This window comes from Balaenoptera acutorostrata, chromosome 13, assembly GCF_949987535.1.
Source record: "Balaenoptera acutorostrata chromosome 13, mBalAcu1.1, whole genome shotgun sequence".
NCBI classification, from domain to species: domain Eukaryota; kingdom Metazoa; phylum Chordata; class Mammalia; order Artiodactyla; family Balaenopteridae; genus Balaenoptera; species Balaenoptera acutorostrata.
In genome coordinates, this window is record NC_080076.1 from 53,279,809 (window position 1) to 53,304,104 (window position 24,296).

The 24,296-nt window shown below is 42.1% G+C and overlaps 1 long non-coding RNA gene across 4 annotated transcripts in view; it reads left to right on the top strand.

Moving 5' to 3' along the window:
* Positions 1-24,296, top strand: part of LOC103008829 (uncharacterized) — a 163,377-nt gene that overhangs the window by 63,630 nt on the left and 75,451 nt on the right. The window lies entirely within an intron of this gene.

Below are 24,296 nucleotides of genomic sequence, written 5' to 3' on the forward strand. Positions count from 1 at the left end.
AGACACCAGCACCAGCCCAGCCCCTCCTCTGGCTCCAGGTTCTACTCACGCCCACCGCAGGGTGGAAGCTGCTTCCTGCAGTGAGTGTATCTGTGCGACCTCGTGTTCTTGCCTGACCTTTTTGCACTTCAAAACCTGCTTAACCAATTCCCATTTTACATGATGGTCAAAACAACTAGTATGATTTCTGACCGACAGAAGCGGCTCTTTGAATAATTCAATCCACTAACATTCATGGAGGGCAGTTCTGGGTGAGGCTTCTTGCTGATGCTGTGGTTAAAAGATAAACAAAATGCATCTCTGTCTTTGAGGAAATCATTGCTGAATAATGATAACAATGGTCTGTATAGATCTCTAGTTTTGACGAGCAACAACAAAAAACAAAGAATTAGAATTAACACATCATTTAAAGAAAGAAAAAATGATCTAATTGAAAAATGGGCCAAGGGTATAAACTGGTAATTCACAGAAGAAATAATAAAAACAGTCAACATTTATATAAACTGGTGCTCAACCTCTTTTTTTTTTTTTTTTTTTACAGTTGGGCATCTTTTTAATTTTTCTCCTTCAACTGTACATTAGATAGTGAATATATTTTTTAAAACATCTTTATTGGAGTATAATTGCTTTACAGTGTTGTGTCAACCTCACTTTAATGGAGGAAATTCACATTCGTTCAGTATACTCATACACAGCTGGAGGGAATATTGGTGTGAGTACAGCCACTTGAGGTCACTTTTTATAACCCATCACCCCAAAGTTCTACTGTTAATAGCTACCCCAGAGAGAAACTTAAACCATGTGCTGAAGGAAGCAAGTACAAGGATCTTCTTCGTTGTAATGTTATTTATAACAGTGAAAAATTCAAAACAACAGAGATATTCATAAAAGGAGGAATGGCTAAATAAAAAATTGTGCACCCCTTTTATGGAAGACCATGCTGCAATTTTCTAAAATGAGGTGGACCTAATCGTACTGACATAAAAAATTGTCTAAGCCGTATTGTTAAGTGAAACAATAAATACATCACTTATGTTAAAACACATACACACAGATATCTTTTCTATGGGCAACTCCTAGAAGAAAAGCCTGGAAGCATATATAGTATATTGCTAATAGTGACTACTTTTAGAGAGAGGACTAAGATAGGGGGCATCGGAGAGGGGAACAATCAAAGGGCACAAAAACAAGCCAAAATAAAACCCGCTAATTTGCATATCACTCTTTTACATAAAATGTCACTTACTCCTTACATTGACCTTACAGTGTAAGCATCATTTCCGCTACAAATGAGGGAACCACAGATAAGAGATGCCAAGCAATTTTTGCAAAGTCATGCAACTAGTAGACAGAGAAGTCCCTGGGCCTGATGCCTGATTCCCAGGCTCCAAAAGGAATCAGCGGTTAGATTAACTGGAATCTGACATCTTTGTCACTTCTTTTAATTATTTCTCACTGTTTAAAGTGAAAGACACTTTGAGGTACCTCAGACAGTCTCCTGTCTGTCAGAGTAAGAGGGAGGGGAAAGGAGACAATTTGCAAGTGATCAGAAGATATACTGATGTTTAAGATTCTCTTACCTTTCATTTTCCAGGTGGGGTATTAGACACCTCAGGGTCTGGCATCAAAGGACCAGAGCATCTGCACCCCAGCTCTCTCACTGCCAGGGTCTCCCACCAGACTGGAAGCTGGGGTGAGGTACAAAACTCTGCCACTAGGTCTCAGGAGGGGCAGGGAAGAGGGGAGGCAGTGGGAACAACGACTGAGCTTTGACTAGATGCCAGTCCCATTCCCCCAGTGGCCAGAGCCCCTGGTGGGTGTTTAGGGAGGGCCCCTCAAGACCTGGGTCTCACCTTCTTCAAGAACTCTGATTGAGTCTTATGACAGCTTCAAATGAGGTTAGGCATACAGTTGTACTTAGCAAGTGCATGTGCTGAAACCATTGATTTGTTAAATGTAAACAAAATATCACATTTTTGGTAACTTTGGGAATTTTCTTCCTCCTACTGTCCCTCTACTTCCCCTTCCTCCCTCCGTTTCCATTGTCTCTCTCTCTTCTCTCCCTCACCCTCTCCCTCTCTCTCCCTACACTTTCCCTCCCTCCTTCATTCAAGGAGAGGGCCTAGTAGCTGGCCTTTCCTCTAATTTCATACCAAGTTTGATAGAGGTTTCTTAGTGTAGCCTCTACTGGCAGTACAGTTGCTATTTCAAACACTAAAAAAAGTTATAAGTGTATGATGGATAATATTTTGAGATAATAATTGAGGTTTCTCTTTCTCCATGCTTTCTTTTACCCATTGACCTTTTCCTACCACTGGGGACACAGGGGTAGGATCCTAAATGCACTACCCTCAGGAGAGAGCTGACAAAGAGACAGTCTTAGCTCAGAATTCTAAAGTAGGTAAAATAAAATAGATGTACAGCAAGGGGAAAAGTCTTGAAAGCCAAGGCTTCTGTTGTTAAGAGCTGGGTTTTTAAGACAGAGAAGGATTTTAAATTCTGAAAGTTTGGCTTTGACCATCAATAGCCAGTGATCTCAACATCCAGGGGTGTGCCTGAGCGGGCCTGCACCTGTTCCTGAGAGCCGACTGTGGACGTGTCTTCTCAACTCCACGTTCAATAGCTTGAAATCAACCGTGGTAGCAGTGTGTTCACCACAGGAGTTGGCAAACACTACAAACCAGGGCTTTTTTTCCTAGAGAGTCTGTTGTTGAGATTTTGGAAGGAGGGGGACTAGGAGAAAAGAGTACAGGTGAACTGCTGGGTAGACCCTTCCTGGGCTGAAGTCGGGGTGCAGAAAAATTTCCAGATAGGGCGGGCTGGGGCTAGGAGGCCAAGGTATTGCATCTCACTTCCCACCTGCAACTCTGTGAGAAGGTAGCAGCTACACAGAGTGCTGTCTGTGAAAATGGGCAGAAATGAGAGCAGAGCGGGTCTAGGTGTAAAGATGACCTGAGAGAGCTGGTCTCCCTGTCCCCCACCCCCCCGTGCCTCCCTCAACTCTGTTGAGGCCAAGGAGTCCAGAGAGACTTCCTGTTGGACGCCGGGATGGGGGCAGAGATCAGCTCAGAGTCTCAGAGTGCATGAGCCAGTGGGGTCACGGCCCTTCTCTTGGGCTTACTAACTTTTTCCACCAGTTTCTCCTGTGCTATGCTTTTCTCACTGATGAAACCCCATTAAATGCACAGCCACCCCAAGGATCTCACTTAAGATACATCCTGTAGAGTTTCCCCCTCTCTGAGTGTTGAGTTCATTAAAATGCTGGATTGAGTATCAGAAAATTAGGAAGAAGATGCCCCAGAAGTCTGTCTGCTGTAGGTTCCCTCATAGTTCTGACAGACATGGATTCCTGTGGCCTCCTTTTAAACATAAGCCACCACTATGTTAAAAAAAAAAAAAGAAAAAAGAGGGGGAAGATTGGCAAAAACCATGGAAAAGGGCAGCTGAAAAGTTTTGTGCTGATGGATGGAAAAAGGGAAAGGGGAACACGTGGAAGACAGTGAGAGTAAAAGAAACAGGGAAATAGAAACAAATGACAACAATACCAAAGAGAGCCACAGAGGAAACATGGAGAAGAAAATGGATTCTGTGAGAAATACTGTATAGAGAACGCTGCACCAGGAAGTAGCAAGATCCATGGACGCACAAAGAAAATAAAGAAGAAAAACCGAGAGAGACGTCGTGAGTTCCAGTGTGACCAGGACCCCTAAGTTCCTTGCTTCCTGGGATTGCGATAGAGGTGGGGAGCTCTTCCATGGCTCCTTAATTCCCGTTGAGAAACAAAGTGTTTCATGGTTTGCCAAACCTGGCAGGTACTGGCCTGTGAGAGCCGATTGCTAAATTTTCAGGAATTTTGTTATACATGGTTATTTAAAAAATTAAATTATATAAACCTACAACTAACTAAATTACCTTTAAAACATGTAATACTAAAAACTCATCACATTCTGATAATTTTAGTATATTTTACTGTCTGTGTATCTATCAATCTATGTCTATTATGTGGAAATACTATACAGTGGTTGTCACTGCATACACCTCCCCAACTCCACCTTTAAGTGACTTCACATTGGTAGATTGAAATCAGCCACAGTGGGAGTATTTACACCATGCAAATCAGCAAATGCTACAAATTGAGGCTTAAAAATACTGTCTTATTGATTGGCTAGGTGTAACAACCATGTAACAATGTGGTGGAGACAATAATAATGTAGATTAAGCTTAAAAGTGCGTTGTGCCTGTGGCTGTTACATTGTGAATAACAAGAAAACGAGGACATGTTCTTCCAGTATTCAAAAACCTTCATCTGATTCATAAAAAAAAATTGCTCACGTCATTAATGAATGAGTATTTTCATCATTTCACTTTTGTCTTATTACATGAAAATATCAACCAACATTCATGGCACAACTGTACTTGTTCATCAATTGCAACCATTGTTGGCTGCAGACACAAGAGTTTGGCAAGTCAATGAAATTATTCTGTGAAAATCAATTGCTATGTGGAATTTAAAATAAAGAGTGTTGTATGTTTTATTAGTAGTAGTAGAAGTAATAGTAAATTGGGTGACTCACATCCTTTATATCAGTAAAATTTATAATAAACTTAAATACCAATATTTGCACACAAGTGTTTTTTGTTCTTGTTGGAGAGCCAGTTGTTAAACATTTACCAGCACATCACTGGCTAGTTTAGTCACTAACCATTGCCTCACTTAGCAATGATGACACCCAGAGGCCTTCCTTTAGAAAAAGACCCGGAGGCAGTGAGAAACACGGATATATTCTCCTGCCTTTTTAAAAAATTGTGGCCAAATATACATAACATAAAATTTACCATTTTTTCTTTTTCTATGATATATTTCTCTTGTGGGAATTGGAATATGTAGGTATTTATAATGAGGAATACTATTTTTTCTATTTTTATTTTTTAGTTTTAATTTTTAAATTTTTATTTTTTAAGTTAAATTTTCTTTTTTAAAAAAAGTGAAGTACAATTGACATACAATGTTATGTTGGTTACAGGTGTACAACATAATGATTCAACATTTGTATACATTGTAAAATGATCACCACAATAAGGCTAGTTACCATCTGTCACCACACAAAGTTACAATTTTTTCTTCTTTTTCTTTTCGTTAATATTTATTTATTTATTTAGCTGCACCTAGTCTTACTTGTGGCACGCAGGATCTTCCTTGCAGCATGCAGGATCTTTAGTTGCGGCATGTGGGATCTAGTTCCTGGACCAGGGATCAAACCCGGGCACCCTGCATTGGGAGCATGGAGTCCTAACCACTGGACCACCAGGGAAGTCCCTTTAAGCATCTTTAAGTGTGTGGTTCAGTGGCATTAAGTACATTCACATTATTGCACAACCATCACCATCCATCTCCAGAACATTTCATCATGCCAAACTGAAATTCTCTACCCGTTAAGCAATTGTGTATTCTCCACTTTCCCAGCCCCTGATAACCTCTATTCTACTTTTTGTTTCTGCAAATTTAACTACTCTCTGTAACTTATATGAGTGGAATCATTATAATATTTGTTCTTTTGTGTCTGGCTTATTTCATTTAGCATGATGTCTTCAAGATTCATCCATGTTGTAGCATGTATCAGAATTGCCTTCCTTTTTATGGCTGAATAATAATCTATTGTATGTATATACCGCATTTTTTAAATTGAAGTATAGTTGATTTATAATATTGTGTTAGTTTCAGGTGCACAGCAAGGTGATTCAGTTACACACACACACACACACACACACACACACACACACACACATATACACACATATTTTTCAGATTATTTTCCATTATAGGTTATTACAAGATATTGAATATAGTTCCCTGTGCTATACAGTAAATCCTTGTTGCTCATATATTTTATGTATAGTAGTTTGTGTCTGTTAATCCCATACTCCTAATTTCACCCCCCATCCCCTCACTTTCCCCTTTGGTAACCATAAATTTCTTTTCTACGTCTGTTTCTATTTTGCATATAGATTCATTTGTATTATTTTTAGATTCTGTATATAAGTGATATCATATAATATTTGTTTTTCTCAGTCTGACTTACTTCACTTAAGGATAATATTCTCTAGGTCCATCTATCTTGCTGCAAATGGCAATATTTCATTCTTTTTTATGGCTGAGTAATATTCCATTTTCTACATACACCACATCTTTTTTTTTTAACATCTTTATTGGAGTATAATTGCTTTACAGTGTTGTGTTAGTTTCTGCTGTATAACAAAGTGAATCAGCTATATGCATACGTATATCCCCATATCCCCTCCCTCTTACATCTCTCTCCCACCCTCCCTATCCCACATCTCTAGGTGGTCACAAAGCACCGAGCTGATCTCCCTGTGCAATGCAGCTGCTTCCCATTAGCTATCTGTTTTACATTTGGTAGTGTATATATGTCAATGCTACTCTTACTTTGTCCCAACTTACCCTTACCCCTCCCCGTGTCCTCAAGTCCATTCTCTACGTCTGTGTCTTTATTCCTGTCCTGCCCCTAGGTTCATTAGAACCATTTTTTTTTTTTTTTAGATTCCATATATATGTGTTAGCATACAGTATTTGTTTTTCTCTTTCTGACTTACTTCACTCTGTATGACAGTCTCTAGGTCCATCCACCACACTACAGATAACTCAATTTCATTTCTTTTTATGGCTGAATAATATTCCATTGTATATATGTGCCACATCTTCTTTATCCATTCATCTGTCAATGGACACTTAGGTTGCTTCCATATCCTGGCTATTATAAGTAGTGCTGCAATGAACATTGTGGTACATGTCTCTTTTTTTTTTTTTTTCCTACTTTATTTATTTATTTATTTTATTTTTGGCTGTGTTGGGTCTTCGGTTCGTGCGAGGGCTTTCTCCAGCTGCGGCAAGCGGGGGCCACTCTTCATTGCGGTGCGGGGACCGCTCTTCATCGCGGTGCGCCGGCCTCTCACTATCGCGGCCCCTCCCGTTGCGGGGCACAGGCTCCAGACGCGCAAGCTCAGCAGCCGTGGCTCACGGGCCCAGCCGCTCCGCGGCATGTGGGATCTTCCCAGACCAGGGCTCGAACCCGTGTCCCCTGCATTAGCAGGCAGATTCTCAACCACTGCGCCACCAGGGAAGCCCTGTCTCTTTTTGAATTATGGTTTTCTCAGGGTATATGCTCAGTAGTGGGATTGTTGGGCCGTGTGGTAGTTCTATTTTTACTTTTTTAAGGAAACTCCATACTGTTCTCCATAGTGGCTGTATCAACTTACATTCCCACCAACAGTGCAAAAGGGTTCCCTTTTCTCCACACCCTTTCCAGCATTTATTGTTTGTAGACTTTTTGATGATGGCCATTCTGACCAGTGGGAGGTGATACCTCATTGTAGTTTTGATTTGCATTTCTCTAATGATTAGTGATGTTGAGCATCCTTTCATGTGTTTGTTGGCAATCTGTATATTTTCTTTGGAGAAATGTCTGTTTAGGTCTTCCACCCATTTTTGGATTGGGTTGTTTGTTTTTTTTTGATATTGAGTAGCATGAGCTGCTTGTATATTTTGGAGATTAATCCTTTGTCGGTTGCTTTGTTTGAAAATATTTTCTCTGATTCTGAGGGTTGTCTTTTCATCTTGTTTATGATTTCCTTTGCTGTGCAAAAGCTTTTAAGTTTCATTAGGTCCCATTTGTTTATTTTTGTTTTTATTTCCCTTTCTCTAGGAGGTGGATCAAAAAGGATCTTGCTTGACTTATGTCATAGAGTGTTCTGCCTATGTTTTCCTCTAAGAGTTTTATAGTGTCTGGCCTCACATTTAGATCTTTAATCCATTTTGAGTTTATTTTTGTGTGTGGTAGCTTTGTAGTATAGTCTGAAGTCAGGGAGCCTGATTCCTCCAGCTCCGTTTTTCTTTCTCAAGATTGTTTTGGCTATTCAGGGTCTTTTGTGTTTCCATACAAATTGTGCAATTTTTTGTTCTAGTTCTGTGAAAAATGCCATTGGTAGTTTGATAGGGATTGAATTAAATCTGTAGATTGCTTTGGGTAGTATAGTCATTTTCACAATATTGATTCTTCCAATCCAAGAACATAGTATATCTCTTCATCTGTTTGAATCATCTTTAATTTCTTTCATCAGTGTCTTACAGTTTTCTGCATACAGGTCTTTTGTCTCCTTAGGTAGGTTTATTCCTAGGTATTTTATTCTTTTTGTTGCAGTGGTAAATAGGAGTGTTTCCTTAATTTCTCTTTCAGATTTTTCATCATTAGTGTATAGGAATGCAAGAGATTTCTGTGCATTAATTTTGTATCCTGCTACTGTACCAAATTCATTGATTACCTCTAGTTTTTCTGGTAGCATCTTTAGGATTCTCTAAAGAATCATGTATCATGTTATCTGCAAATAGTGACAGTTTTACTTCTTTTCTGATTTGGATTTCTTTTATTTCTTTTTCTTCTCTGATTGCTGTGACTAAAACTTCCAAAACTATGTTGAATAATAGTGGTGAGAGTGGGCAACCTTGTCCTGTTCCTGATCTTAGTGGAAATGGTTTCAGTTTTTCACCATTGAAAACGATGTTGGCTGTGGGTTTGTCATATATGGCCTTTATCATGTTGAGATAGGTTCCCTCTATGCCTGCTTTCTGGAGAGTGTTTATCATAAATGGGTGCTGAATTTTGTCAAAAGCTTTTTCTGCATCTATTGAGATGATCATATGGTTTTTATCCTTCAGTTTGTTAATATGGTGTATCACATTGATTGATTTGCATATATTGAAGAATCCTTGCATTCCTGGGATAAACCCCACTTGATCATGGTGTATGATCCTTTTAATGTACTGTTGGATTCTGTTTGCTAGTATTTTGTTGAGGATTTTTGCATCTATATGCATCAGAGATATTGGCCTGTAGTTTTCTTTCTTTGTGACATCTTTGTCTGGTTTTGGTATCAGGGTGATGGTGGCCTCGTAGAATGGGTTTGGGAGTGTTCCTCCCTCTGCTATATTTTGGAAGAGTTTGAGAAGGATAGGTGTTAGCTCTTCTCTAAATGTTTGATGGAATTCGCCTGTAAAGCCATCTGGTCCTGGGCTTTTGTTTGTTGGAAGATGTTTAATCACAGTTTCAATTTCAGTGCTTGTGATTGGTCTGTTTATATTTTCTATTTCTTCCTGGTGCAGTCTCAGAAGGTTGTGCTTTTCTAAGAATTTGTCCATTTCTTCCAGGTTGTCCATTTTATTGGCATATAGTTGCTTTTAGTAATCTCTCATGATCCTTTGTATTTCTGCAGTGTCAGTTGTTACTGCTCCTTTTTCATTTCTAATTCCTTTGATTTGAGTCTTCTCCCTTTTTTTCTTGATGAGTCTGGCTAATGGTTTATCAATTTTTTTTATCTTCTCAAAGAACCAGCTTTTAGTTTTATTGATCTTTGCTATTGTTTCTTTCATTTCTTTTTCATTTATTTCTGATCTGATCTTTATGATTTCTTTCCTTATGCTAACTTTGGGGGTTTTTTTGTTCTTCTTTCTCTAATTGCTTTAGGTGTAAGGATAAGTTGTTTATTTGATATGTTTCTTGTTTCTTAAGGTAGGATTGTATCGCTATAAAGTTACCTCTTAGAACTGCTTTTGCTGCATCCCATAGGTTTTGGGTTGTCATGTTTTCATTCTCATTTGTTTCTAGGTATTTTTTGATTTCCTCAGTGATCTCTTGGTTATTTAGTAGCATATTGTTTAGCCTCCATGTGTTTGTATTTTTTACCGATTTTTTTTCCAGTAATTGATATCTTGTCTCATAGTGTTGTGGTCAGAAAAGATACTTGATACGATTTCAGTTTTCTTAAATTTACCAAGGCTTGATTTGTGACCCAAGATATGGTCTGCCCTGGAGAATGTTCCATGAGCACTTGAGAAGAAAGTGTATTCTGTTGTTTTTGGATGAAATGTCCTATAAATATCAGTTAAGTCCATCTTGTTTTATGTGTCATTTAAAGCTTGTGTTTCCTTATTTATTTTCATTTTGGATGATCTGTCCGTTGGTGAAAGAGGGGTGTTAAAGTCCCCTACTATTATGGTGTTACTGTTGATTTCCCCTTTTACGGCTGTTAGCATTTGCCTTATGTATTGAGGCACTCCCATGTTGGGTGCATAAATGTTTACAATTGTTATATCTTCTTCTTGGATTGATCCCTTGATCATTATGTAGTGTCCTTCTTTGTCTCTTGTAACAGTCTTTATTTTAAAGTCGATTTTGTCTGATATGAGAATTGCTACTCCAGCTTTCATTTGATTTCCACTTGCATGGAATATCTTTTTCCATCCCCTCACTTTCAGTCTGTATGTGTCCCTAGGTCTGAAGTGGGTCTCTTGTAGACAGCATATGTATGGGTCTTGTTTTTGTGTCCATTCAGCCAGCCTATGTCTTTTGGTTGGAGCATTTAATCCATTTACATTTAAGGTAATTATCGATATGTATGTTCCTATTACCATTTTCTTAATTGTTTTGGGTTTCTTATTGTACGTCTTTTCCTTCTCTTGTGTTTCCTGCCTAGAGAATTTCTTTTAGCATTTGTTGTAAAGCTTCTTTGGTGGTGCTGTATTCTCTTAACTTTTACTTGTCTGTAAAGGTTTTAATTTCTCCATTGAATCTGAATGAGATCCTTGCTGGGTAGAGTAATCTTGGTTGTAGGTTTTTCCTGTTCATCACTTTAAATATGTCCTGCCACTCCCTTCTGGCTTGCAGAGTTTCTGCTGAAAAATCAGCTGTTAACCTTATGGGGATTCCCTTGTATGTTATTTGTTGCTTTTCCTTGCTGCTTTTACTATTTTTTCTTTGTATTTAATTTTTGATAGTTTGATTAACATGTGTTTTGACGTGTTTCTCTTTGGGTTTATCCTGTATGGTACTCTCTGTGCTTCCTGGACTTGATAGACTATTTCCTTTCCCATGTTAGGGAAGTTTTCCACTATAATCTCTTCAAATATTTTCTCAGACCCTTTCTTTTTCTCTTCTTCTCCTGGGACCCCTATAATTTGAATGTTGGTGCGTTCAATGTTGTCCCAGAGGTTTCTGAGACTGTCCTCAATTCTTTTCATTCTTTTTTCTTTATTCTGCTCCCTGGCAGTTGTTTCCACAATTTTATCTTCCAGCTCACTTATCCATTCTTCTGCCTCAGTTATTCTGTTATTGATTCCTTCTAGAGTATTTTTAATTTCAGTAATTGTGTTGTTTATCACTGTTTGCTTTTTAGTTCTTCTAGATCCTTGTTAAATGTTTCTTGTATTTTCTCCATTCTGTTTCCGAGATTTTGGATCATCTTTACTATCATTACTCTGAATTCTTACTCAGATAGGTTGCCTATTTCATCTTCATTTATTTGGTCTTGTAGGTTTTTACCTTGCTCCTTTGTCTGTAACAAATTTTTTTGTCATTTCATTTTTTTTCTTTTTGATGGGTGGTGCTGTATTCCTGTCAACCTTACTGGTTGTTTGGCCTGAGACGTCCAGCACTGGAGTTTGCAGGCAGTTGGATAGAGCTGGGTCATGGTGCTGAGATGAGGACCTCCAGGAGGACTCACTCTGACTGATATTCCCTGGGGTCTAAGGTTCCCTCTTAGTCCAGCGGTTTGGACTCGGAGCTCCCACCACAGGAGCTCGGGCCTGACCTCCGCCCTGGGAACCAAGATCCCACAAGCTTCGTGGTGTGGCAGAAAAAAAAAAAAAGAAGAAAGAAAGAAAAAAAGGAGCAGTACAATATCAAAGAATAAAAAACAAAATAAAATTAGAAAGATAAAAAATATATTAGGAAAAATAAAACTATAATTGAAATAACTGCAACAAGGTAAAATAAAACCACAACAGAAAAAAAAAATTAAAAGGAGGGGGGGGAGCAAGCCAAAAGGAGAGATTACTAACAAAGTATAAAGAATAAAATAAAATTAGAAAAATAAAAGATTTATTAGGAAAAATAAAAATATAAAAGAATCAACAACAATGAATCAACAAGGTAAAACAGAACCCCAATCTAAAAGAGGAAAAGAGAAAAGAAAAAAAAAAAGCCTAGACTATGGGGGCGGAGTTTAGGCAAGGGGTGGAACTTAGGCAGGGGCTGGGTTTAGGGTGGTGTGGGGTGCCGTTTGAGCATAGGGCGGGGCCTAGGCGGGGCGATGTTCAAGCATGGGGCGGGGCCTCTGCTTAGGACCTGCGAGTGAAGGGGAGAGGCAGCACGTGGAAAGGAGGACCTCTGGAGTGTGAGGTTCAGGAGTTTGGAGGTAGGGCCCTGAGTGAGGGTGTGTGGGTGGGGTTTAGGCCCAGAGCATTGCAGGGCGTCTCAGAGGGGGTCTCCGAGTGTAGAGGTGTGGCCCTGGGTGGGGGTGTAGGGGCGGGGCTTGGACTCTGTGCGGCAGGAGGGAGGCTCGGAGGGCAGAGGATTAGGCCCGGGAGCCCAACAGGCTTCCTGGTGCCTAACTGGACAGGGAAAGCGCTGGTCGCCTTCCCTGCCGTTCCTCCGCACCCTCTCCCACTGTCTCCCCCAGGGTCTCCCCCTTCGCCACTGGACCCCTAACTGTGGGTGGGTCCCACTGGGTGTAGGAACTCCTCCCCTCCCCCAGCCACCCCTCAGGGGTGCTGGTCCCAGAGGTCCAGCCTTTACTTTTGCTCCCCTTCCCTCCCTCCCACTCCCTCAGGACCCACACGGCTGGAGGGGGCCTAGGTGGGCAGAGGACCAGGCCCGGGGTCTCAGCAGGCTCCTGGGGGCCCATGGGGGCAGGGGAAACCTGGCCACGCTCCCTTTTGATCCTCTGCCCTCCCGATGGTTCCCCAATTTCCCCCTTCGGGCGTGGGATCCCTTCCCCTCCCCCAGCCGCCCCTCAGGGGTGCCAGTCCCATCCGGCCTCCACTTCTCCTCCTCCCTAACTCCCCCCCATGCCCCAGGTTCTACCCAGTCACTGGGGGTTCCTCCCATCCTCTTAGATGTCCGTGGTCCCCCACCGGTGCCTGGTAGGTGCCCTAGTTGTGCGGAGATGCGAATTCCGTGTCCTCCTAGTCCGCCATCTTGACTCCGCCCTACACCACATCTTCTTAACCCAATCTTCTCTTGATGGGCCCTGGGTTGTTTCCATGTCTTGGCTATTGTAAATAGTGCTGCTGTGAACATTGGGGTGCATGTATCTTTTCAAATTAAAGTTTTCATCTTTTCTGGACATATACCCAGGAGTGGGATTGCTGGATCATGTGGTAACTCTATTTTTAGTTTTTTTAAGGAACCTCCATGCTGTTTTCCATAGTGGCTGCCCCAAATTACATTCCCACCTACAGTTATACCCCACATTTTGTTTATCTGTTCATCCATCTGGGGACGATTGGGTTGTTTCCACCTTTTTGCTGCTGTGACTATGCTGCTATAAACATGGGTGTGCAAGTAACTGTTCTTTCCTTCCTTTTTATGGATGTCTTGAATTCTGGAGCCCCTGAAGGGCAGATGAGAGCTGGATGGGTCAACATGGGGGCCCTAGAACCATCTTATCTCTTGTCCTCCCTAAATGCTTGCTGGCTGTTTCTGCTCCCTCTTCTCAAAAGAGAGGCTGTGTGCTTTGGGAACAGTACCCAGAGAAGTACCCAAAGCTTGGCTGTTGATACGTGACACCCCCTAATGCCTTCGCCAATGGCTGGGTTAGGTTCACTGTGAACTGTCCCCACAACGGGAACCACCATGGCCACCCTGAAACTGTTGGCGGAAACCACGGAGGGGTGGGGGTGTGGTGAGCAAAAGGTCTTTGATATTGTGAGAGGCAAGTGGCCTCAAGGGATGAGAGGAGCAGCCAAGGGCTTGGCCCCTCTTCAGCGTCAGGAAATGCCAATGACACTGAGTGACCAGTGCCATGTGGATCTAAATAAACTTTTTTTTTTAAATGCTGGAAATAATCCATCCCGATTTGTGCCTGGTTGGTGACAATGCCAATGGCCTTTTCTCAGATGGAACAAATGATTTGCTATTAAAAATTTGGTTAAAAATAACGTATCCAATCAATGTGTTTCACTGTCAGCTTATCCTTTAAAAGGAACAGAAGAGAAAATGGAAATGGGAAAAGTTTTGTCTTTTTTTTCTGAAGGAGAAAACAGACATGTTCAGTTCCTCTGAGCAAGTGGTCGAGCCGTGTTCCGCAGGGCAAGGTCAGTGCGACGAGTCTTTTTATGCGACATCAAATGGTGTGCAGACAGTGGAATCAAAGCTTGAAATGAAGAGCACTTCCAGATAAATTTTTAAAGTCTTTGGTTAGGCTTAGAAAAGCTTTCCAAGTTGTGGAGTGCTGGCCGGTGCTGATATGTTAAGAGCCTTGATAAGGTAGGTAGGGGCAGAGGACTGAAATGTTGGGATTGCTGACTAAGGTCGAATAATACACAGCAGCCACCTTCCTCCACGCCGCCTGCTCTCCAATTCCTATCCTCCAGCCCTCCCCCCAGTTTAGAGGCATTTGCAGTCCCTTCCTTAATTCTTGCCCACGCCCCGCTGGCCACGTGACTCTCTGGAAGCTGAGTCTGTTCCGGGCCCAATATCTATAGACTGAGCCAGTAATCACCCTGGGCAGCCCTCTCAGTTGTGCCCAGGTGGTCCTCAAGACCATCACGTGGGACAGCCAGGTGCTCTAGATGGAAGCAAGCCCCTTCAGTCCACGTCTTCACCTGAGGCAGCTCATACTGGGCTTGGCACCCTTTTGCTCAAAAAAATGCATATGAATCAGCAGAGCTGTGTGTGTGTGAGAGTGTGTGTGAATCTGTATCCCCAGAAGGCAGGAAAATCTAAGCATCTAGGGAGTCAATGTGCTTTATTGTTTTCTGACCCTATCTTAAAAACTGGTACTTACCAGGTGGGCATAAACAACCCTTAGCACCTCTGAAATTGCTGTGGGGTAAAGCTAACTTCCACTTAAATAAATTTTGCAAGATGGGCTTCCTATGGACAAAAGTAAGCAGATTTCACTTCAAGACAAACCATTTTCAACAGTTAAAAAAAAAAATCCAATCAGAAAATGGGCAAAAGATATGAAGAGACGTTTCTGAATACAGATGATATACAGATGGCAAATAAGCACATGAAAAGATATTCAGCATCATTAGCCTTCAAGGAAATGCAAATTAAAACCACAATAATGAGATATCACTACATATCTATCAGAGTGCCTAAAATAAAAAATAGTGACAACAATTTGGTGTTTGGTGTTGCTGGCAAGGATGTATAGAAACTGATCACTCATACATGGCTGCTGAGAATGTAAAAGCTACAGCCATTCTGGAAAACAGTTTGGCAGTTTCTTATAAAATGAATCATGCTATTACCATACAATCCAGTAATTACACTCTTGGGCATTTTCCCAGAGAAATGAAAATTTGTGTTCACACAAAAATCAGTATGTGAATGTTCATAGCAGCTTTATTTGTAATAGCCCCAAACTGGAAACAGCCCAGATGTCCTTCAACAGAATAAACAAACTGCGGTCCATCCACACTGTGGAACAGCAGTCAGCAATAACAAGGAATGAAGTATTGATGTATGCAACAATTTGGATGAATTAATGCTGAGTGAAAAAAAGCCAATCCCCAAATTTGACATGCTGTATGATTCTATTTATGTAACACTTTTGAAATGAGAAAAGCTTAGAAATGGAAAACAGTTGTCAGGTGACTGTGGTGGATACCTGAGCGTGTGATAAAATTGTATAGAACTAAACACACACACACAAAGGTGTATAGATGAAACTGGGGAGATCTAAGATGGGTGGATGGTATTGAAGGCAGTATCCTGGCTGTGATATTGAGCTCTAGTTTTGCAAGATGTTACCACTGTGGGAAACTGGGTGAAGTGTTCACGAGATCTCTGTATTATTTCTCACAACTGCATGTGAATCCACACTTATATCAGTAACATTTTATTTTTTTTAATTAATTTTTTTTTTTTTTGCCACACCGTGTGGCATGTGGGATCTTAGTTCCCCAACCAGGGATTTGAACCCGGCCCCCTGCATTGGAAGTGTGGAGTCTTAACCACTGGACCGCCAGGGAAGTCCCCCAAATTTTCATTAAAAGAACATGAGTCATAGCACAACATTTTCTTTAAAAAGCATAAGTCCAGGAAAACTCCGGGCCAAACTTTCAATTCTCTTATGGGATGCCACACGTCAGATCACCCTCTTCCTATACATCAGCTTGGATGTACTCACCTGCATATTTTTTCCCCCTAAAGCAGATTTTTTTTTCCCTTTCTAGTCCTGCCACCCTCCCTCCACCCCATCCTAATCCCTCCACCCCATCCTAGAGTAGACATTATTTTTTAAATAATTTTTATTTTATTCTATTTTTTTAATATTTATTTATCTATTTATTTATTTTGGCTGCTCCAGGTCTTAGTTGCAGCACATGGGATCTTTGTTGTGGCATGTGGACTCCTAGTTGCGGCATGTGGGATCTAATTCCCTGACCAGGGATCAAACCCGGGCCCCCTGCATTGGGAGCATGGAGTCTTGCCCACTGGACCACCAGGGAAGTCCCTAGAGTAGATGCTGTGTTCTTTGAAGGTTGGTGAACTAATCTGTAGCTAATGTGACCCTGAGACTTGCAGCCCTTAATGGCCCTCCAGCTCCTAAAATCTCATATGAAGAGATTTCCTTTCTTGGAGGTCTTGAAATTGTCTAGCAGATGATCCTCAAAGCATTAAAAAGATTATGACTTTAGACCTACTAAAAGAGAAGTCTTACATACTGGAAATAAAATCTTTTTATAGGAAAGAAACTAAATTTTTTAATTTTAATTTTTTTTAGTTCCTACTATGTGCCAGACGTGAGGCATATTACTTTGCTTTGTTTCATGTTCTTAACAAGCCTCTGAGGGAGGATTAGTTTTGCTATCTTACATATGTAAAAAACTGAGGACCAGCCACATGGTGGTCACCTGATCACATAGCTCATTAGTAGCAGAGTCATGACTGGGGTCTCGGCTGATTCGACCCAAAGTCCCCACCAGACCTGCAGTTCTCGAACTTTTTGGTGTCAGGACCCCGTTTAACTTACTTAAAAATTACGCTTTGGTTAATGTGGATTATATTGATTGATATTTACCATATTAGAAATTAAAAGTGATATATTTTAGGGGCTTCCCTGGTGGCGCAGTGGTTGAGAGTCTGCCTGCCAATGCAGGGGACACGGGTTCGAGCCCTGGTCTGTGAAGATCCCACATGCCGCGGAGCAACTAGGCCCATGAGCCACAATTACTGAGCCTGCGCGTCTGGAGCCTGTGCTCTGCAACAAGAGAGGCCATGATAATGAGAGGCCCGCGCACCACGATGAAGAGTGGCCCCCACTTGCTGCAACTAGAGAAAGCCCTCACACAGAAACGAAGACCCAACACAGCCATAAATAAATAAATAAATAAACAAACAAACAAACAAACCCAAAGTTAAAAAAAAAAGTGATACATTTTAAATACTTATTAATTCCTCTAAAAATAACAAAAATATTATGATATTTTTTGATATAAAATATAAAATTTTCATGAAAAATAACTATATAGCTCCAAAAAATAAACTTAGTGAAAAGAGATGTTTCAAATCTCTTTAATGTTTGGCTTAGCAGAGGATAGTTGGATTCTCATGTCTGCTTATGCATTAATTTGTTTGTGATATATTGTTTTGGTGAGGTATAGGAAGAAAACTAGGTCTCACACAGTTTTTAAAATAGATTTTCCAGATAATTTTGGATATTAGTCTTTGATGCTATATCAGTACTCGACAAGTGGTAGTTTCTTAAAGGTCAGGTACAGTGAGGAATCTGAAACCATATCAATGAATTTTTTTTTGTACCCTGTTGTATTAAAATCCATAGGTCTATCTTGCAGTTTGGTTCTTTTACCCATGCATGGTTCATAACAAATCATTGGTCATTTGAAAAATATTGATTCAGCTGAGGTATTTAGATCTTTTTTTATCTATACTGAAACGTGTTTCAGTATAGATAAAAAAGATCACATTCATCTACACCATCACCGACCTCATCAGAAAAGTCTTTAAGTAGCAGTACCGGCTTTCCAAAATTTTAATTTTTACTTGAAAGCTCAAATTTTATCACTGGCAACAAATATGGACATTTGTTTTCCTTGCAGTGACAGGCTTACTTCATTCATTTTTGAAAAAATGTCTGCCAAATAATCAAGTCTGAATAATCATATTTCTGTTATTCCTTCTTTTGAAATGGCATTCCATGCAGAACGGATGGTTCAGCTTGCAGCTCAACTGTACAAGTGCTTTTCCTCAAGACAACCATCCCTATGCAGAATATTAAAAAGATGTTAATATTTAATAAAATTAATATTTTTTTTAGTGCTTCAGAAAGGACATTCTTTTTTTTTTTTTTTTTTAAAGATTTTGACTTTTTTTTTTTTTAAGGAAATCACCACATCAATTTTAAATTTATTTATTTATTTATTTATGGCTGTGTTGGGTCTTCGTTTCTGCGCGAGGGCTTTCTCTAGTTGTGGCAAGCGGGGGCCACTCTTCATTGCAGTGCGCGGGCCTCTCACTATCGCGGCCTCTCTTGTTGCGGAGCACAGGCTCCAGACGCGCAGGCTCCGTAATTGTGGCTCACGGGCCCAGTTACTCCGCGGCATGTGGGATCTTCCCAGACCAGGGCTCGAACCCGTGTTCCCTGCATTGGCAGGCAGATTCTCAACCACTGTGCCACCAGGGAAGCCCCAGAAAGGACATTCTTAAGTGGAAATGGCTTTTCTCCTTGCCGGTGCCTGGCAGTGAGGAATACAGTGAAGAATACTGCCTTGACTGTGTTAAGACCAGTTTTACCTACCTACCTACCTAGCACCAGTTTTGTGCTCTCAGTAAAAATGCCAACACAGAGGAAAAGGCAGATGATGTTAGTATTATTATGAAAAGGACATCAAAGGACCCCCTAGGGGCTATGGCCCATACCATATCATACCTCTACCAGTTGAGGTAGAGCTTCTCAGATTTTGTTTTTTAGCATCAAACCTGCCAGGGTTGGTGCAGCAACACAGACAGCTGAGGCATATTTATTCAAAAGTCCCCATAGATGTGCACAATTTCCACCCAGACGAAATATCAAAACCAGGAGCCAACAGGAACCATCATGAAACATTCTCTTCAGTGTCTTGTTCCCACTATCCCAGGTGCTCTGGGCTTCCTGCTGCCCAAGGCCACACAAGAGGGGCCCCTGCTGTGTGGTGTAGCTTTAAAGAACAGGTGTGGAAAGAGCAAGCCTGCCACCACCATTGCTGTGCTCACTGCACAGAAATACAATTCTAGGAACCCGAAGGAACAAACTCTGGGATGCCCAGCAGACTCCACTCTGCTGGCTTTCCTGGGCAGTGGCTGAGCTCTCTGCTCTGTGTGGAGTACATTGTACCTTGGACTCTTCAACATTTCACTTTCCAGAAAACCCTTCCCCAAGACCCTGTTCTCCTTTGCCAACTTGGCAGCTGGTTACCTGAGAAGTGAATTGCTGCACAGTTGAGAATGGCCATTAAAGTGTTCAGTGTTGTGGGTAGGCATGTTCACCTTTGAACAGGAGCCTCCTGGAGTTCTGTAGGAAACCTGACCATGAAGAAATAATTCTGTGATGAGGAGCATTTCGTTAGGATCACAGGCAAATAGGGGTGGTTCTGGAGCCCCTGAAGTTACATCAGGGGGTCTCCTCAGCTGAGAGCAAGTCAGAGGAATTGGACGATAAAATGATTGGAGGAGGGAGATGAAATCCACACAGCAGTGGTTTATCTCCTCGTGAGACGAAGGCTGTAGGTTTTTATTTCAGTCTCTAATGAATGAAAAACGTGCAATGTTTAGGTTGTCAAAGGACAAATAGAACCATGATGTACATCCTCATTTACACAGCTGATTTCATGGGTGATTCCATCTCTAACATTTCCACACTGTTCTCCCTTGCAGGTGTTTGGACATTACTTAAGTAGGTCATGTTTTAGTAGTTTGGGGGGAAGTCTCCTCAACATGCCTCCCACTGTAGTTTTCTTGATTAAGGAGGCTTTCATCTATTTTCTACGCAGGGAGAGAGGGTGGGCTGTGCTGGGAGCGTCTAGATAATTCAGCAGCTGTGTCAGGTTGACCTGGCTACCCCTCTTGTCTGGAACGAATGGGGTGCCCAGGAAAGTAAGTTGGAGTACAGGTGGTGCTACCCAGCAAACACCTTGTACCTGAAATGCACACTCACGAGCTGAGCTATCAGCCTTCTGTGTGCTGCATCTGCAGACAGGCAACCTGGCTTCTCTTTCAAGCCCTGAATTATAAAACAAGGTGGTGCACGTTTTGGAAAATCCCTTTGTGGGTGTTCTTCTAAAAGTACTAATTTGGTCTTTTGGTTTTCATCTGGGACTGGGAAGGCTTTTCCACTTCTGCCTCTAGTCTCTGCTGACTTCAGTATGAGCAAATAAGGTCAATTAATATCTATGGAATAAAACTTACAGAATTAAATTCACTTTTGAAAAATGACAGCATTTGAAATGACTCTATGGCCTAGAAGTGACAGCTGCTCTGTATTCCTCCTCCAGAGTCTGAACGTTTAGGGAGTAGGGAGGATCCAGGGGCTTAGAAAGAGTACTGGGGTCATGGACCCTCCTATGTGCAGTTTTCCTTAGAGATCCCGACGTAAGCACCCGTGTGTGCCCTACGGGCTGTGACTTCCCTGGTCTCTCCTACCGGGTAATTCTCTTCTCCTTGCAGCTCCCACCACTGCCTGAAATACCCCTCCTGTTCTACTGCCTCTATATGACCCTTGCCCTTTATGAGCCCCTCTCTCCCACCTTACTCCCCGCTGGGTCTCTCTAATAGCCACCTAGTTGTTAAGGCTCAGCTCAAATTCTGACTTCTCCAAGAGGCTTTCTTTCTGATCCACCACCACCATCTCTGCAATACTGACAATAATGATAACAGCTATCAGTAAGTGAACAGTTACTATATAACAGGCTCTGTAATAAGTTCCTGTAGCGTCTCATTCAATCCCCACGATAACCTTGTTACTTGAAGGTGCAGAAAGCTTGGAGAATTTGAGTGCCCTGGCCATGTCATACCCCAAGTGACAGAGCTGGAATTCCTGCCCTGACTTGCCTGGCTCTGAAGGCCACGCGTTTAACTGTTCCCCAGTCTGCCCTCCTGAAAAGGGTTAATCATCTAATTGTGAGAAGCTGATGAAGCTAGCTGATGAAGGTCATACTGTCCAGTCCTCTCATTTTACAGGTGAGGACCCTAATACCCCCAAATGCAAAGAGACTTGCACACGGTGAAGTGGTGGCCCAGCCTAGCAAGTACCAGTTTTTCTGGTTCTCAATCTCACTCATCCTTTTTTTTTTTTTAAATGATTTTTGAGATTTCTAATTATTTATTTATTTATTTATTTATTTATTTATTTATTTATTTATTTTTGGCTGTGTTGGGTCTTCGTTTCTGTGCGAGGGCTTTCTCTAGTTGCAGCGAGCGGGGGCCACTCTTCATCGCGGTGCGCGGGCCTCTCACTGTTGTGGCCTCTCTTGTTGCGGAGCACAGGCTCCAGACGCGCAGGCTCAGCAGTTGTGGCTCATGGGCTTACTTGCTTCGTGGCATGTGGGATCTTCCCAGACCAGCGCTCGAACCCGTGTCCCCTACATTGGCAGGCATATTCTTAACCACTGCACCACCAGGGAAGCCCTCACTTATCCTTTTTTCATTCAACAAACATGTATTAAATCCTTCCGCATTGAAGGCACTGTGTTGTGCCCTGAGTATCTTTCCTGCTGCACATTCTCTGGGTGCCCCTTTTGCAAGCTTAATGAATCCACACCCAAAGCTGCCTGAAGATGGGGATTGGGTAAGCCCCTGCCTCCTCTTAGTGTGGCTCTGTGTAGAAGCGCCATGCCCCTCTGAGGCCCCAACATGGAACCCTTGTCATTGGCCTGTCCCACGCTCAGAGCAGCTGCATAGGGGAGGGTGTGCTGGAGACTGGAGGGGAGGGTGTTTGATTACAGGGTAATGTGAAAAGTGCAGAAAGGCCCGGTTTATGAAAATGATTCAGTGCTGCTCCAGTAACTGTTTCAAGAACAAGCATTAGAAAACAGGAAGCATGACTCCTGGTTTTGCCAACTAAGTCTAATCCAATTCCAAAGGATGTGTCTCTCTTTTGCTGTCGTTTGTGTATATATATATATATATATATATATATATATATATATATATATATATATATAGAAGTCACCAAGCTTGTCCTCTTAGGTGTCTCCCACCCTGGCACCATGTCTGGCTTTATTATTATTAATTTCATGGGCAGATTTGGCTGAGGATCCTTGGAGATGCCCGAAAAACCCTTTCAAATGAGCTGACAGGACTTGGGGGACGCAATGAGGTCCCCCAATGTTTGAGAACTTGAAAGGAAATGCAGTTGTTCCTTGAGAGTTAAACAGTAATGTCAACACACACTAGGGTCAGAGTAAAGGTAGACATGCACGTGGATGTAATGGAACAAGACTGGCGACCGGATCGGCAGCATGTGACTGCAACTTATCTTGTCACCTTCCACTCAAACAAGGGTGACCGACCAGACTGCACACAAACAGCCCTTTTGAAAACTGCGTCTACTGGGGAACTCTGCTGTGCAGGACCCTGTTGTGCATCACATTCTCGTGCAGCCTGTGGTGATCTAGAGAGGCCAGACATCGGCCTGTAGGGAGCCTGGCCCTTGGGCTGTGAAGCTTTTATGCTTCATGGTTGAGAAGCACCCGCAAAGCTCAGTCTGCCCCAGGTAGACCACCTTCCGCTCCCAACATCCCCCCTTCCTAACACAAACTTCCTGACAGGTAAGGCCAAGAAGGAGGCTGTACCTACCACTGATTGGCCACCTGCTGTAAAAGACCATCAGGATTCCTGCCAACATGCCCTAAAACCCAGTACCTCTGTTACTAGAAACCCAAACTGCAATCAACCCTCCTCACCCTGATGCTTCTATGAGTACAGATTCATATAACCGTAATCTACCTCAAGCTTCCAGATCTCTTCTTGTTTCTATCTACAGTCAAATCTTGGTGATCTCATGCAGGTCAGTTGCTTCAAGTAACACCTAGAGGTTGGACTCCCAAATTGATATCACCTGCTTGGCCTCTCCCCTGAACTTCAGAGTCACATATTCAGTTCTCTACCTCATGCTAAGCATCTTAATCTTGGAATTAAGATTGGAAGCCTGCTAAGCATCTTAATCTTAACGGGTCCGAAGCAAATTCCTGTTGCTCCATTGCAAATCTGCTTCCTTGTTCACCTAGCTGCACAAGCCAAAAACTCTGGAGTGATACCTAACTCTTCATTTTCCCTTAGACCCTTTAAAATCACCCAGTGAATCCTCCGGATGCTCGACCTTCAAATAACCAACTCCACTGCTACCCTCTCAAACCACCATCGTTCACAGGACAGCTGCAGTAATCTACGACTCTCTGCTCCCACCTCGGCCCCCCTGTTATCTCAGCCCTTTCTCACATCAGCTTGAATAATCCTTTTAAAACAGGCCAGGTCAAATCCCATCCCCTCTCCTTATGGTTCCCCATATCACTTAGCCTAAAACCCAGTCCTTTCTGGGCACAAGGCAGTACATCATCTTGGCCTTGCCTTTCTTTCTGACCACACCTCCCGCCAGATTCCCTGGTTTGCTGCGCTCCAGATGAAGACTCAACATGCTAACAACATGCTCCTACCTCATGGCCTTTAAGTTGCTGTTCTGTTTGGAAAGCTCTTCCTCAGATATTCCTGAGCTCACCTCCTCACTTCCTTCTGATCTTCTCAGCAAGGCCTTCCCTGACAGCCCCTATCAACAGCCCCTGTTCCTACATCATAGCCCGCCAGGCCTTTCAACTAAGAGTCTGGTAGTTAGTTAGTTAATCTGGTAAGTTAGTTAGTTTCAACTAAGAGTCAGGGTAAGTCCTGAGCGTCTCTTTAGCACCAACAATAGTCTGTTGAAACTTAAATTTTTTTTTATTGTGGTAAAATATACATAAAATTTACCATTTTAACCATTTTCTTAAGGTTTTTAGCATAGCTTTTTAGCCTCCATCCCGTGTAACTTCAACATTTGACTAACATCTTGAGGACAGAACTGTGAAGGAGGCTCCTCAGGTCTCCAGTTCTGTCGCTGCCGCCTTGGGAGACCCCCAGTGGTTCTGTCAGGCTCTCCCCTTCCTGGAAGTGACCCTCTGGTTGGTGAGGCCTGGATTTCTCAGCCTCCTTCCCCAGGGAAATACCGTTAGCAGAATTCAGCTCACC